At 42.9% G+C, this 15,295-nt stretch overlaps 1 protein-coding gene across 1 annotated transcript in view; it reads right to left on the bottom strand.

Moving 5' to 3' along the window:
- Nucleotides 1-15,295, bottom strand: part of DOCK5 (dedicator of cytokinesis 5) — a 121,700-nt gene that overhangs the window by 84,886 nt on the left and 21,519 nt on the right. The window lies entirely within an intron of this gene.

The raw sequence follows: 15,295 nt of genomic DNA, 5'->3' as shown, positions 1-15,295 counted from the left end.
ACTAGGGGCAGCCCTGCTGCTCAGCTCATCTTGCCCTGGGCAGATCACTTCGTGGCTGATTCCCAGCCTCCATCCCTCCTGCATGTTCAGAGCATACTTTCCATACCACGCTCTCCCACCTGTGTTTCTTCTAAATTTAATTTGCCTTCATCTTCACTGACGCCTCTAAGTGGCAGAGTAACATAAATGAGAGTTAATTACTGGTAATTTGCCCTCTCCAACAAATAAACTTGTTCTTCGCCAGCCAAAACTTTAAACCTAAGGCCACTTGACAACACTATCACAGCACCACTGTGCAATATTTTGTGCTTTTAACAATACCTGGTGGCCTGTCATCCGACAAGAATGTGTGGCCTACGAATTTGTTGCGTGCCCAGTCCATTACTCATCCAGCTGTGATGTGCTGTAACGTTACGCCCAGTTCCCACTAGAGAGCCAAGCCCTTCTCTCAGACGATGTTTTGATCTCCCTAGGGCTGCTCACGACGCGACTGGGGTGCTCCCAACTTTGTTCGGCTGTGTACTGCTGAAGCACCGAGCAGCAGAAGGTTAAACGTGGACACGGGCTCTTTCGGTACCTGCACGGCACCTGAAGGGTCCACACGGAGTTTGTCAGTATGTGGAACAAGTTATAGCAACAAAACAGCAAGATTTGCAAGCTGGAACCGGTTAACTAATCTGTTCTGTACAAAACACTAACTCAACTCAGCCAACTGTGCCTCTGATGCTGTACTGACACCTACCTGAAATCGTTGTCCTTATCCACAAAGCCTACAGTACCTCTAGCTAAAGATTCGGTAGTGCCACTAAACGCAGCCCTTGTAGGGTTTTTGTGGAGAGCTGAGGGCTCACAGGAACGGGGTGGGGGCATCCAACAACTTCACGCACTTGCATGAAGAACAAACACTGGGGTATTTTGCAAATCCTTCTACTCTGAAAGATTCACCCAAACTTTTTTCTTTTAATGGAAGCTTAACACTGCAAAATTCTTGGAGACCTTAACACAAAGAACAACGCAATTAGGCTATCAAGACAACCAAACTGGGTTGGTCTAAGCCCCTCTAATCTGACCTTGGACTGTCTGGATTCCAAAATATTCCCCGATACAAATGGGATAAGGCTTTTTTGTGGCCCTTTTGCAGTGTGTGGCAGAACAAACGATGCAGAGGAGGCTTCTCTTGCATCACCCTGCATTCCTCCCTGTCCAAGGAACTTTCCATCCACCCTGGAGGGCTGCTTTAGCCATGCCTGAAGTGTTAGTCTTGTAAAAGCTGCAGTACTTCAAGCTAAACATTCCTCGCTGCAGTTCAAGGTGCCACGTGCGTGCTAACATCCAAGCTTAGCTAAAATAACCCTCCTTCGCAGGAGGAAAATGCCTCTTTCTTTTCTGCTAAAGTTTTCTTCTGTTCCATGTCAGTTACGCTGAGCAGTGGTTTTCCATAGCATCACCCCAAAGAGAGAAGAGAAGCAGCTTGGTAAGCGTCTGGAGGTGACCAGCGAGGGACTGTGCAAAGCGCCTGGATCTGAGGCCAGAATATTAAAGCAGAAAAACATTGAGGAAGAGAATGCAGTGAGTTTTTGAAAGCCCACCTGTATTCTGGCTGCCAAGGCCTTTGGCTAGAGGTTCTCTAACCGAGTCTGCGTGACGGCCTAGCACCCTGATTTTAAGATTCCTGATTTTATAGTTGAGCTGGCTGAGCCGTACCCGTATTTTCCAACCCAGTTCAAGCAAATTCTTGGCAGCAAATGAAAAACAGAGCAAAACATGAAAGACAGACAAGCAGCAACTAGAGTAGCTGCTTCTTTTTTTGTTGTTGTTGCTTTTTTTTTTTTAACTGAAGGGAAGTTGGCGAATGATTCATCAAATACAACGATTTGCATATGTTAGGGCACATGGAATAGGAAATTGCAGCTATCACTAAAAGTAGGTTTTATTTAGGAAAGCCTTTTATTTAATCTTATGTTACCAAATACATTATTTTTTTTCTTTCAACGCTTAAGTGCTGTTTAACCACGGACACTAGTGGTAAACAGTCTGGACCCTGTTCTTCTCTGCCCCAAACAGAAGATAGACAGTTCAATTCCCATCAAGGTTACAATTAGAGATTAACTCTGTTTACATAAATACCACATCAAAGCCACACGACTGAGGGCATGCTGCACATCAGAGTGGGAGAGAATTTGCGTGACTGGGGTTTATTCACGTTAGTGCACTAAGAACGCCATATCACTTCTGTGTCTTTTACCTTTCACAGTTGAAAGAACAACACAATTGCAATTTATCTGACTGCTGGAGTAAATCCTTCATCTGAACTTGTCATTTCAAGACGTTAAGTTAGAAAGAGCCCCATGTCCTAGAAACATTTCTCAAGTACTACCCAACTGCATCTCTTTCTTTGTGGAATAACTGGAGTTAAAGAAACGTAATTCTAGTGCCCTCCTATGTCCCAAATGAGAACTACAGCGGCTAGAGAATGTACTCACCTTCACTGGATGAAGGGAAAAGGCAAGAAAAAGTTTTTCCTGGGGCAACACCTACAAACTCTCCCAGTCACCAGCCTGGATTCTATCTAGCTAGGTGCTGTGCATATACGACCAAAAAAAGATGGCACTTGTACTAAAAAGTTTGCGATCTAAATTAACAGAAAGGACGTGGAAACAGAGTGGAGAAAAAATAACAAAACTATATTGCTCCACAAAATGTTAAGTGGTTTTAAAATATCAACAAAAAAAATCTCCTGCCACAACTAAAGCCATCTCTTCATTAATTGAATAATTCAAGCCTTCCTGCTGATGAATGATCAGGTCTAGTTCAGAAATTGACCCTTAGGTTCTGATCACTAGCAGAAATCGTAAATAAAACCCAGCAGTGTAAGCAATATGATCAGCTAAATATGCAAATATATTCATACACCACAAATAGGAGAAAACGCCGTTTATACCCAGCTGCCTGTACATGTTTTATCGTGGAATAACAATTAACCTTATCTGAAGATCTCACAGCCCAAATATATAGTTATATAGCTGAATATTTCACTGCACATTTTGTTATGCAAGTAAGGCAAAAGCTTGCATGATAATGGTAGTTTGGTTATTTAGTTGGCATTACCATATTGTCAGCTCATTTTGTTGTTCTGTTAACGTCACAGTGATATTTCTAAACAACTTCTCAAAAAAACAAACAAACAAACAAACAAACAAACACTATTTAAGGGACACCAATTTCACAGGCACTTTTTTTCTGGATTACTCTATACCAGCACAGCTGTGAGAAAGAGTAAACATTCATTACCTAAGCTGTGATTTACAGCTACTACTACCATCTTTTGATCACCACCTGGGACTAAGGCGCAACAAACTTGTCCAGAAGCATTTCCTGCTACTTGGGAGTTAAGAGTAAGCACAAGATGGCTTACTCAACAAGCCCACGAATTATGTCAAGACCCCTCTCTTCTGCAAATACAGTTTGTTCAGTCTTCCTGCAGCGATGGAAGGAAACAATTTCTTCACTGGAAGAAATACACAGCAGCTCTGGGCACAGCTCATTGACCCAAGGCCTAACATGAATGGCTGCTCGATGTTTCTGTTTTATTTATACACGGTATAAATTGCTTCTTAAGCAGAGCATTCAGTATTTCTGAACAGAGCAGCAAACTCCCCAGGAGGCTAACTGCATATGATAGCAAACAGTTATTCTGCATGGTATTCTGGGCTGGTAAATAAGCAGAACTGTGGGCAAACAGTGCTGCTGAGAGGACCAGTAATGGAGAAGATGCACTGTAAAAGTTGTGGATTTTGTGTAAAAAAAAAAAAATCCCCAAAGCAATTATGTGATTATGGAGCTGAGCTTTCCTTTCCAAAACCGATGCACGTCTTGGGGACAGATTTGTAAAGGTATTTAGATGTTTAATGATGCTGTTAACGATTCTAGTAGGAATCTGAGAGTTACCTCAATGCTAATTCCTGTTGAAATTAATGTAGGAACAGCAAGTTTCGCTGAAAGCCATTCAGGCTTAGGTTTTCCAGTGTATGTCCCAATTAATAAAGACATGACGCTGCATGTCCCGAGCACCGTGCCGTGCAGCCTTACTAGCTCAAATCCAGAAGCTGCAGAGATGCTGCCTTCGTATGAATTACTCTGTTGAGTTCAGCAATGTTCAGAATCTTCCAGGGTTAATGACTACAGGACCTGTAGTCAAATAATAGGCAGGTACGGGTTTCTTGAGAGGTCAAGAGGACTTGACTTCTCATCAGCAGCAAGCAGCATGACTGGCACCCCTGGCATGGGGCATGGCTGCAGCCCCAAAGCTCTGCAGTGCCCTTGGATTCCCTTCAAGCCAGCCCTGCATTTCTTCAGTCCTAATGAGGCAGAGCTGCTCGTTTCAGTACAGTTACGCCACTGATAAGCTGGGGTAACATGGTGCTGAGTAGCACAACAGTTTGTTAGACGGGCTTATCGCTTTTTCTCAAGAGGAATCCTAGATGAAATGTAATCATCTCCGTTTCATGATTTTGTGCAAAAAATTCCAAAGCCATCTGAGTACTGAAACCTGACTCCTTTTCAATTAAACAGGAATGGGGACTATAACAACCCTTAGGCAGCTTTGAAAAATTCTGCCTTGATGTATCCCTAAGTCAGATGAACAGGTTCTGAGTAATCAGTTAGTTGGCGTTTCTATTTTAATAGCTTTGTATTTTCATGTCTGAGTTTATTAAAATTTCAAAGCTTAGTTTTCCTACCCCTCCTCCATCTGTTTCTTATTAAGGAAAGACAGAAGAATCTTCCCATCTAGTCTGCATTTTATCCAGATGGTGATCTCTTCCTTTGTTGAGGCATGAATCCTATCCATGCAAATCAAAGCACCAATCACGCAATCAACATCTGCAACAGTTGCAAAACTCGTTAGGATATTTTGCTTCATTAGAAAGTGCAAGGTGTTAACACCCTGTCTGTAACACTTAAGGGTATGTTCACCGCTGCAAATGCCAGCATGATGCACGCATGCATTTACTTATCTGCACCAACTTGATACAAGAAGACCAGACCTTACTCCTGTAGGTTCTGTTAAGTCCCAAATCCAATATTTCTGAAATGAAACACAATGAGAAACGATACCTAAAACGGTATAGCATTCAGAGATCTCACTTCAAAACTGCTTTTAACTATCTTCATCATCTACAATTCACTTGAGTCCATTTATTGCTGCCACATGCACTGATAAAGAATCCCATGGGCCAGCAACAAATCCAGCTCTCCAGCCCATGAATGAATTACTGCTGAAAGCCAGACTTTATTATTCATATTAGTAGCTCATTAGGTGGGCACGATCCTCAGTGGATGTAAATCAGCACAGCTTCACTGAAATCCATTTTGTTTGCTTTTCACATTTCATGCCACAAATGTTGCTCTTAGCGATAACAAAAAGGGTTGTGACTTTAATTTTAGCAGGAGATCACCTGACTGCTACATTTCAGCTTGGGATGCCAAGACCTTTCCCAACAGCTGGATATCAAATTGTTTTATCTCGCTTTTGAACTCCTTTTAAAAAGGTTAGCAGGAGGCAGAGGCAAAGGTTATCTTGCAATTCCCTTTGTCGGAAAGATTGCTGCATGTTTCATAAAAGGTTTTGCAAGTCCGTGGCCTCAGGCAAAATCTCATAATCAGAATTGCTAGACTGAAATTCGTGGCTATTCTAGGGAATAACAGCACAAGCAAGTTTGACAGAACTCAGAGACCTTCAGTGCTCCAAGATTTTATTGCAAAATTTGTGAAGATAAAAGATCCCTGTGACCTCGTCCTGTCAACGAGGGATCTGATGAGGTACGAGCTACCCAAACGCAGCCTGCCATAAAACTGTGAGTGATGGCAGCAGATTTAAGGAAACAGCAGAACACACATTGTCAACTGCTGTAAATGAGTAATTCTCTACCCACGTGGGTGTTTCTGTGCAGAGTTACGCTAACTGACATTCTGCCAGAGGGGCAGATAGGTATCTTTAGTGCGTGACTGCAACTGGCCAGAAACTTCCACAGAAATGCCCCTTATCGAGGCATGTGACTGGTTTGGTGTTTCGTCAGACACGAAGGAAGGGAATTTGCTTGTGTGGCTGCGTCTTGTGTCTAGTTAAGTTCTAGGTTAACACTCCCTCAGCTACCAACTTGAGCTTTACAATTTAAGAACGATGAAAAGCAAGCAGTAAGTAACTCTTACTCCAAAGATAATTGCCATACTCTGGTTTAACCATTGCATTTTACTCTTTTGCTATTTTATTTGAAGAAAAGAGCATTTGAGGCTGGAGGAAGGACCCTATAAATTCAAGAAAGATCACTCTCACAGCCAGTGGGTTTATTTAAACTCCTCTGTCTCAAGCTGGTATTGGTCTATCAAAAAGCCATAAAGTTCTTTCATTTAGTTGTTGATTTCTACAGCGCTAAATGGTCATAGGGTTAAGTTTTCTGCCCCTTTTTCATGACTACATTAAAACATATTCGTTCATTTTCTAACATTACTTTCTATGTAAGCAATTGCAAATAGAACAGCAAAAAAACTGACCCCATTCGCACTGCGAATGTGCCTGGACCCTCCTGTCCTATCTAACAGAGTACTTGTTGTGGAGATAAATGTTTTTTAGGAATGTATTGCTGAAAAAATAATTTCAACGTCAACCTACTGCGGGGTTTTTACATTATATTGTTCCCATTACTATAGAAAATGGAACTGGTTTTATAATCAATGAGATTCAACAGAGCTCAGTTAATTCCAAGACAGAAGAATAAACTTGAGGAACTGAGAGCTGAAGTCAGTAGCAATGCTCAGACTAACTTCAGCAAGAGGAAGATTTCAGCAAAATTCTTGGCGTAACAGCCTGACCTGCAGGTACAGACATAGATGCCAGTGACGGATACGTGTGGTTCTCACTAGTGGCCTGGTACCTCAGGCAGTGACTCTGCTTACTTACCCCAGGAGGAATCCAGGTTGCGTTTCTCTTACTCCTACCTTACCACCACGTAGGCCAGAACCCTCAGCTCCGGCTGCTATGGCACAACTGAAATAGCTACCAAGAGACTTGCAAACTCTGAATTTATATTTTACTTTTGTTCCAGCGATCCCACTCCTCCCTCCTCTTTGATAACATGAGAAAGATTAAAAGGAGGAAGTGCTGGCAGGCATTTTCATTAAGAATCACTGGCTAATTCCAAAGTGCCTATTAGTAGAAGCCCTCTTGCAATGCCTGCGGTATCTATCCATCACAGCTGAATCATGGATATCGACTATTTTATATTTAATGCATCTCTTACATCTTTAATGTCTGAAGAGCTTGTTCCCGAAAGCGTCCTCAGCAGGGAGGTGTGTGGTCAGATTTAATCAAAATTTTCATGGCTGGAAATGAGCTTCCAATAATTCTTAGGACGCATGGGCAGATGTCATAGTCCTCTTCGGCAACTGCGATCAATAGTTCCTTTCTTAAAAGCAGTGATTTCTCCCTCTGCTCCTGGGAAGTCTATGTGAAGTGCATTACTACAAAATTAACCCCCTGATTTTGACACTGAGGATACAAGAAAGCTAAAAACACCTATTTAAGTCGGATGCCTGTTACATACAGGAGTGTTTTTTCCTAAGGAGTTCAGACATTCTGTAAAGAATAATAATTGCTTTGGCCGTTGATCAGAGATTGCTTCCTGTCAAATCCATCACAGAGATCTGGTTCGTGATGGGAAGATGCAGATTCAGATGGGCAGAAAGCAGCAAGAGTAGAAGGATCTGACTTTGATCCCACAGGATTTTGATATTTGCTTGTCACCACTGTCATATGTGGTTATTTCTCAAGTAATAAATCAATACTGATAAAAAGAAAAATCAAATATAGATCTTACAACGGGTAAACTCAAGCTAAAACCAAGCACAGTAGTTTCTAGACCTAACCACAAACAATAAAGACTCACCCAGGAACTCACCCGATCTAATACCCAAATACAAATTTTGTGGCTCGGACTAATTTCCATTTAGCATGGATTTAAGTTATAAGGAGGTAGAGGTGCTTTGTTTTTTTGTAAACAATTAATGGTTATGCGCAACTCTTCAGAAATATTCACCTACAACTTAGGGGTTCTAGGTACAGCACATTCCTTGCATCCTTAAACAAAGGCAAACTGCTTATATTTACGTACAGGGCTTGATTAATTTACATTGGGAGTTTTGAGATCTTCAGAGGAAAGGTTCTGGATAAGCACGAAATTTTATTATGTGATGCACGCTTCAGAAAAAGACAACAAAGCCCATGACTTCCTTATGTCTCATTCTTATGACTCATTTTCATTTGCATACGAATAAACGAGCACTTCAATGATACATTCATAGTCCTAAGAATTTCTCCATTCATCTAATACTGATTCTTTTTTATGAGTTTTATCTTTAATTTTTTTTTTTTCAACTTATTTCTCTTTTCTCCCATTGAAAAGGAGGAAAGATGTATTCAGAACTTGGAAAACCAAAACTGAGAAACAATACCAATACAATAATCACTTTTTCTAGGGTACTGCTTGATGCACACAGTACTGTTGATAAGAGACTGCCTTCACAGCTCTAAATGTCCTCTCTATAAGTTAATTCTCCCTGGCTTGAAAGAGGCTTTCATTTTTTAAAGGAAATTTCTTGTAATTTCTGTCATTCAGTTTTGATTCTCCGGAGGTAGAACGCATCTCCTCCTGGGACCCAGAAATATCCGTTTAGATGTCATTAGAAGTTTTGGATCTCTCTTGCACAGGCCTGCAGGAGAGCACGCTGGCGGCGTGCAGTGCACCGGCCCCGCGATACCCTCAATGTGGAGAGGTTTTTCTTTTGTAAAGTGAACCAGGGAAGAGAAAGAAAGGAAGCAAAGTAGGCTTGGTTCTCAGTACTTGCAGGAATGGAGTTGAACAGGCAAAATAAAACACCTATTAACAGTAGAGTCTATGGTTTTGAAGATCTCTGGCACTGGCCATTAAGCTCTCCTGATTTCCATGCTGCTTCTCATGTCTGCCTTCTTCCTCTCCGTTCCCCTCTCATGCAAGGGGTACAGAGCCTGAACGCAAACCTGCTCTGCCAGCAACATTCACAGACACCCCCTCTGTTGTCTCAGTGCTCCCATAGTGTGAGGTTAATTCTAGCAAAGAGCCCAAGAGATTGTTTCATCCCTCCAGAGAAGCAAAACTATCACAACCGTTGGGAAAAAAAATCTCTGCTATGGGGAAATAGAGATTAGAAAAATCACTAAGAGTGAGAATTAATGACAAATATATCAAAGTTGAAGAAAAGACTCACTAAATACCCAAATCAAAGGAAAGCACTGGGATGTAGGGAGAAGGAAAGCATTGGAAAACGTTTCTTTTAAAAGGGCTAAGCCTACAGCCCTCATATAAGTGATATTCTGCTTAAAAAGATCTACAAATGCTTAATCTCAAGGGAAATCCTCAAGGTTACTGCAGTTCCAAATGTTCGTGAGAGGATGCTATTACAAATATTAAACGCTAGATGCCACTAAGAGATCAGCATGGAAAACTGTTCGCTCTTCCCTGCAGAGTGCTCAAACCCCCTGCACCTGGTTGTGGCCACTGGCCTGGTTTCTCAGCAGCAGGAAAAAAGCAAATGAAAAGAGCTCCAGGTAAACACCTGAGGGGGCATTTTGCACAGCTGAAGAGTTAGCATGCAGTATTTAGGTTTCTGCAAAATTATTTCCTGCTATTATCCTTGCCTGCCTCAAATATTTCTGCAGCAAACAGCAGCAAAGAAGAGATTTAATGCTCTTCTATGTGAAAAACGACCTCCTCCAGCACAGAGAAATAACATGAGCTAAAACCGTCATTCAGCGATGCTCCCGGTATTTACTGCGTGAAACAAGAAGGGCGTTTGTGGCATCAAGATCTATGAGGATCTCTGTAGATGTGCACACAAACTGTAACTCAAAACGTCTGCACTTTTCAAAGCCTTAAGTGGTAGGGCAAAATTCTAGCAGGGACTAAGCGTCCGTTCGACTTTGTAAATTCACATTGAAGACAAACCTCAGAGCAATGCAATGATACCTTTTGCGGGCTTCTATCCTGTACCACCCCCGTTTTATTTTGAGCGTGCTGTATATACATTTTGCAACAGAACATGTTCTGAATAGCTGTGGGAGTCCCAGAGAAGCAGCGGTCCCTGAGATGAGATGTGGCCAGCCGGCTGAGGGGTGACTCCCTGCAGCACATTGCTCCACGGGTCCCCTACAGGGACTGGGAACCGCTGCCTCGCGTGGAATAATGCTTTGCACCACGGAAGGCAGCACTTCTGCCACTTTGCTGTGCACAGATGTTGCCATCAGCCAACAAGGAGCCACTTGTTACCGTAGGAAACAGCTGCTGCTGTGCTCAGCCCCGTGCCCTCAGCATGCACCACGCTCCCCCCACAGCACTGATACCCCCCCAAGCACCTTTCTGCATTGCTCTGTGCAGGCAACCGAAGGCAGGCTATCCCTGCAGCAGCATGATGCAGCTCAGCCCGAGGAGAACACGGTGACAAGGCACTATTTCTGCTCTTTCTGCTGCTCAGGAGTGTGCCGGGACTGACGTCAGGTCGCTGTTGCCAGGCATTGGGAGCACACGCGCTGCCTGGAGCAGAGCTCAAGCAACCAACCGGGCAAAAGAAAATAAAATTACTTGCTGGCAACTGGTAACGCTCTGTAGAGGGTAAGAAAAAGCCCTCTGCCTTCCTACTCTTCTGGATTTTAATTAGTGAGTTTAGTATAGAAGTCCAAAAGGCACAGATTGTCAACACTCTGCCCAAATAGTACTATCTCTAACACAGCAGTCTAGAAACTGATTTATTCATCAAAACTGCACCGCACGAAAGGCAGGCAGACAATTACAGTCTTGTTTTACTGACAGCAAGACTGATCTGAGCAAGACAAAGTATCTGACCCAACACCAGCTTTCACAGGGGAGGGTTAAGCACTGCAGGACTCCAGGATCAGGCCCACATTCTTTCATTAACACGTGCAGGAACACAAAGAGGTGACAGCCTGGCACGTTAGTTCAGTCTCGAGATATAAACTGCACACACCGAGGCTGCAGCATAACGAATGAAAAGCTGCACAGAAAGGACGGAGTCTTTTGTCCTAAGAGAATATTTTTGTGTGTGTTCTCACGTGCAATCTGTAATTCCTTGTCCGAAGTCTGCACTAGAAAGCAAACGGGCATGCTGGATCTCAGCTGCTGCACATCAGCCCCCCTCGGCTGCCTTCGTGCTGACACCTCTCAGGCCTCTGAACGTTTCTCAGTTGTTAAAATACAAATCCGTCAGCTAAGGGACCAGCTCCACTCTCTTCTGCCTGGAGATTTAGCTCCTTGGTTTCAGTGAGTACCAGATGGGATGACTAATTCAGAGGTAGCAGTTCAATATATTGTTTGAGGGGAGGAAAGCAGAAGCAGACTTGATCTGCAATTTGATGAAGCCATCCCCAGCCCTATAAACATGGAAGTGTTTGTTTCAGCTCGGCAGGCAACAGACAGATCTCCTGGTGAGGCGCACAATTGTCTTGCCTGGCCTAAGGGACTCTGCATTCTTTCTTCTAAGATAGGGAATGAAAATTCATGGAGCTTTATCTGCCACTTGGCTCTTTCCAGCTTTTGCCCTTTTAGGAAGAAGTCAGTTAGGTTCATATGCAAGCGGTGATTACAAAATGCACTGTGGGGAACTATTTTTCACCAGGCTACAGCCTCCCCCATCCAAAGGGAGATCTAATACAAAAGGCTCAAGGATATCTGCTCCTATTTCAGGCAATAGGTTTAATTTCTTAAACAAGTATTCCGGCCTCATTAACAGCACTGCTGTAGTAGCACAGCATAATGAGCCAGTATAAAATCTGTTAAACTTTGTTCAGATGGAATCAAGGACTAAAAAAGACTAAACTCTTGATAACAGACTGCTGGAGATGATGCAAATCAGTAAAAGTTCTACAGGGAGGAAGAGAGCAGTAAAAGTTTCTATCACCTGAGCTCTAAAAAAAAAAACATTATTGCCTTCTTACAACACAGAGGAAGGAATGCAGGACAAACCTGGATCACCTTGAGTGGTATCCAAAAAAAAACCAGCAGCACAGTGAGTCCTGGCAGAGTCCACTTGAGAATCAAGTAGAGTATACACCTAAAAATGTTCCGGCTTTCTATTTACGTCAATTTTGGCAAGCTTCCTTCTCTGAAATTACATAAGATTAATGCATTCGTACGATGTATTGTCTCCTCCATCATTGCTTTAAGGCTGCCACGATCTCAGATTATTATCATCTCTCCTTTCCTTCACCTGTCACTGCAGAACTGGCGTTTCAGGGGCCGGCAGAATAAGGCTCTTTCCAGCTCTTTCCCTATACGCAAAATCCAGCCCAGCACCCTCACGTCTGCTTTCAGGCAGAATTCACAATTCTGCTCAGTCTCTGGTTTGTGAGGAACTGATCACAAACAAAGCAGCTGGTCCTACCTTTTTGGTGCAAGCTGTGCTGTAGGACCTACACCCAGTCTATTAACTACCGAACCATTATTTCTATCAGCCAACAAATTTAAGCTGGGAATGTTGCTAAATCTGTTATTAAGAGCTCGGTTACAAGGAGTTTTAAGGCTTTGGAGGAATCCCAAGTTCAAGCCTTCATATTTCTGTTTCAGAAAAGATTATTTTAGCTCTGATCCCACCTGCTGCAGATCACTGCATTCCCTGAAAGAGCTCATTTGGACGTTGTTTGCGTCAATCAGGCTGGGCTGCTTTCTTCCAGGGGACGGGCGCTTGGTGGCACTAGAGCTCACATAAGGGAAAGTACAGATAGAGATGAATCAGCAGCGTTTCACTGTTCATGTAGTTGATGCAGAGTGTCATCTAGAAGGGTTTGCTCTGTTCCAGAGGTAACATTGCTCAATGAGCTCTGAAGTCTGGCTCTGCACTTTCTTTGAAAATATATGTGCTCTATAATTTTAAGTGAAATGCGATCCACTCCCTGCTCCCTGCAATCTTCTCTGAAGTCTCCGCAGGACTTAGAACAGTGAACTCTCACGACACGGGAGGAAATTGAACAACTTATCTCATTTTCAGTGCCAGAAGTACAGCGAACACTTCACAGACAAGCAGAAATTATTTCTGCCATCTTATAATTACAGAGGCTGATCTTGCAATCTGCCCTTAATATTAGCAGGAAGCCTGATTAGTTTTTGGTGGACTCGACACATTCTGCAGGAGCCCCTGCATACAAATGTGCTAGCAGCATGAGTCTGTAAGAACATGGGAGTTGCTATTAGACGGATAGCCTAAATCATAGCTTTGTTCTGGTTAAATATTACCTTTTCATTTAGGTTAACAAAATATTTGTCACTGCTTCAGTTCACTAGAACAAGTCTTAGATGCATATGACCAAAACTTCAATTAGAAAGGATGAGATCTGAGCATGAAGCTACATTTGGTGACATGAGCACTCTTCTTAGAGCAGCACCGTATGTCAGACGTAATGAATTACAAGGTAGTCTAAGAAAACGTCTCCTTTCAAAATAAAAATAACTGAACGCTGTCTACCAACTTCGTAATACACAAATTCACAGGATTTATATATGACATTCGTCACAGATGGATGTTTATAATACAAAGGGAACAAGCACTCAGGAGACCACGGCAGGCTTTGTAGAACTACACCACGCAATGACTACGCAAGTGGCGCTGGACCTGCCCCATGCAGTGCAGCCAGCACTGCAGTCATGACGGCAGAGGATTTTATTTCAAAATCACTTCTTCTAATCCTCTGAAACCTGCTTGTCAATACTGTGAAAAGCCAGTGTCTTTTATAACTTCACATCGAATGAGTCTGAGGGACTTGCAAATCTCAAGGAAATTCAACAGCCTAACAGTCTCCTTCTTCTCAGTGCCAAATTGATTCAGCAATATCCAGCAGCTGCTGCAGAACATGTTCGATGACTTTGCGAAGTTACTAACACAGTACGATGCTACAGAGTGCCGAAATCCCCGGCTAGCTCCTTTTTATATGCAACAGAGCCTTTTAACTCACAAAATCACTAAAAAGTTTTTCTGGACTACGCAATGGGTGACTGAGCAGGGGATTTGTGCTATCCAAAGTTTCCCACCCTTCGTGGGCTGACTGTCGCTTTCAGATCAGCAGCCATTCTAGCGCTGTGTCTGAATATGATTGCCGTCTCCAATTATCATAAAGTAAGGAGGCTTAACGAGACAGACAGAGCCCAATTTAAACCTCACTGCAGCAGAGACTGCAGCAATGGATGGGACACACCCTGTTAAAGATGCAGTACAGCGTTTCTGCCCTTCAAGCTTACTTCATCCCCTTTGCTGCAACGCTGTCGACAAACACAAAGCTTAACCCTTCTCAGAGCAAGCTGCCTCAGACAAGCAGGCACTGAGCTGTGCAGCATTTAAGCTAAACCCACCAGAATATAAATGATCTATATTCACTAAAGATACCCTCCCTGCCTCAAAACAAAGCCTCAAAACGTGTGCATGTGTCTGTCTATAAATGCAAGTGTAAAGAATATTTTGGTTTGCTGCTTTTCACATATTCATGCTTCCTCTGTGGCAAGCACTTCCTAAACGCCTGCTTGAGAATCCTAATTCCTGGATCTTCGCTGCAAAGACCCGATACAAGGCTGGCATGACAGTGCAATTTTCCCCAAGCCATCCTGGCTATATGGCAAGCTAAGGCACAGGTTCCACCCAAATTCTCTTATAAGCTTCGGTGAAACTTTGTTGAAAGTGTTATTTGCAGTTCACTGAAAAAAAATGCAATTTTTGGTAGAAAATCAGCTCTTTGTAAATTCAGGTCACCCTCAGTAAACAGTTGACTCAGAAGGGTGACGGAAAAGCAGAACTTTGCTGAATCTAAAGCAGAGAAACATTTTCTAAAGGAACGCCTTTGACTTTTCATTTCACAACTGATCTCAATTTTTTCCAACATCAAAATGTCGCCTGCCTCAGGTTACCACACAAAGCAATTTATTACACTCACATCTTTAGCTTTGATTGCCGTTGTTCTTTGCCACTGACTAACGCTCCTGTGCAAGGATTTAAGGAAACCCAGAGCAAATATTTTGTAGTTCACCTGTTCTAGGTTGTCTGTCACTGGCTTGCAAGAGAGCTGCTGTAGACAAATTATCAGAGCGCCAGAGGTCAGACCTATCTGAATTTGGGAAGAGCCGAAGCAGCACTATCGCTACTCCCCTGTGAAGGGCAGCCCAGATTCTGAGAGCACGCCGCGAGAGACCTGCGGGACTTTATTAATGAC

The sequence above is a fragment of the Anser cygnoides genome, chromosome 26 (assembly GCF_040182565.1).
Source record: "Anser cygnoides isolate HZ-2024a breed goose chromosome 26, Taihu_goose_T2T_genome, whole genome shotgun sequence".
Lineage (NCBI taxonomy): Eukaryota > Metazoa > Chordata > Aves > Anseriformes > Anatidae > Anser > Anser cygnoides.
This window is presented reverse-complemented; position numbering and strand designations above follow the sequence as displayed.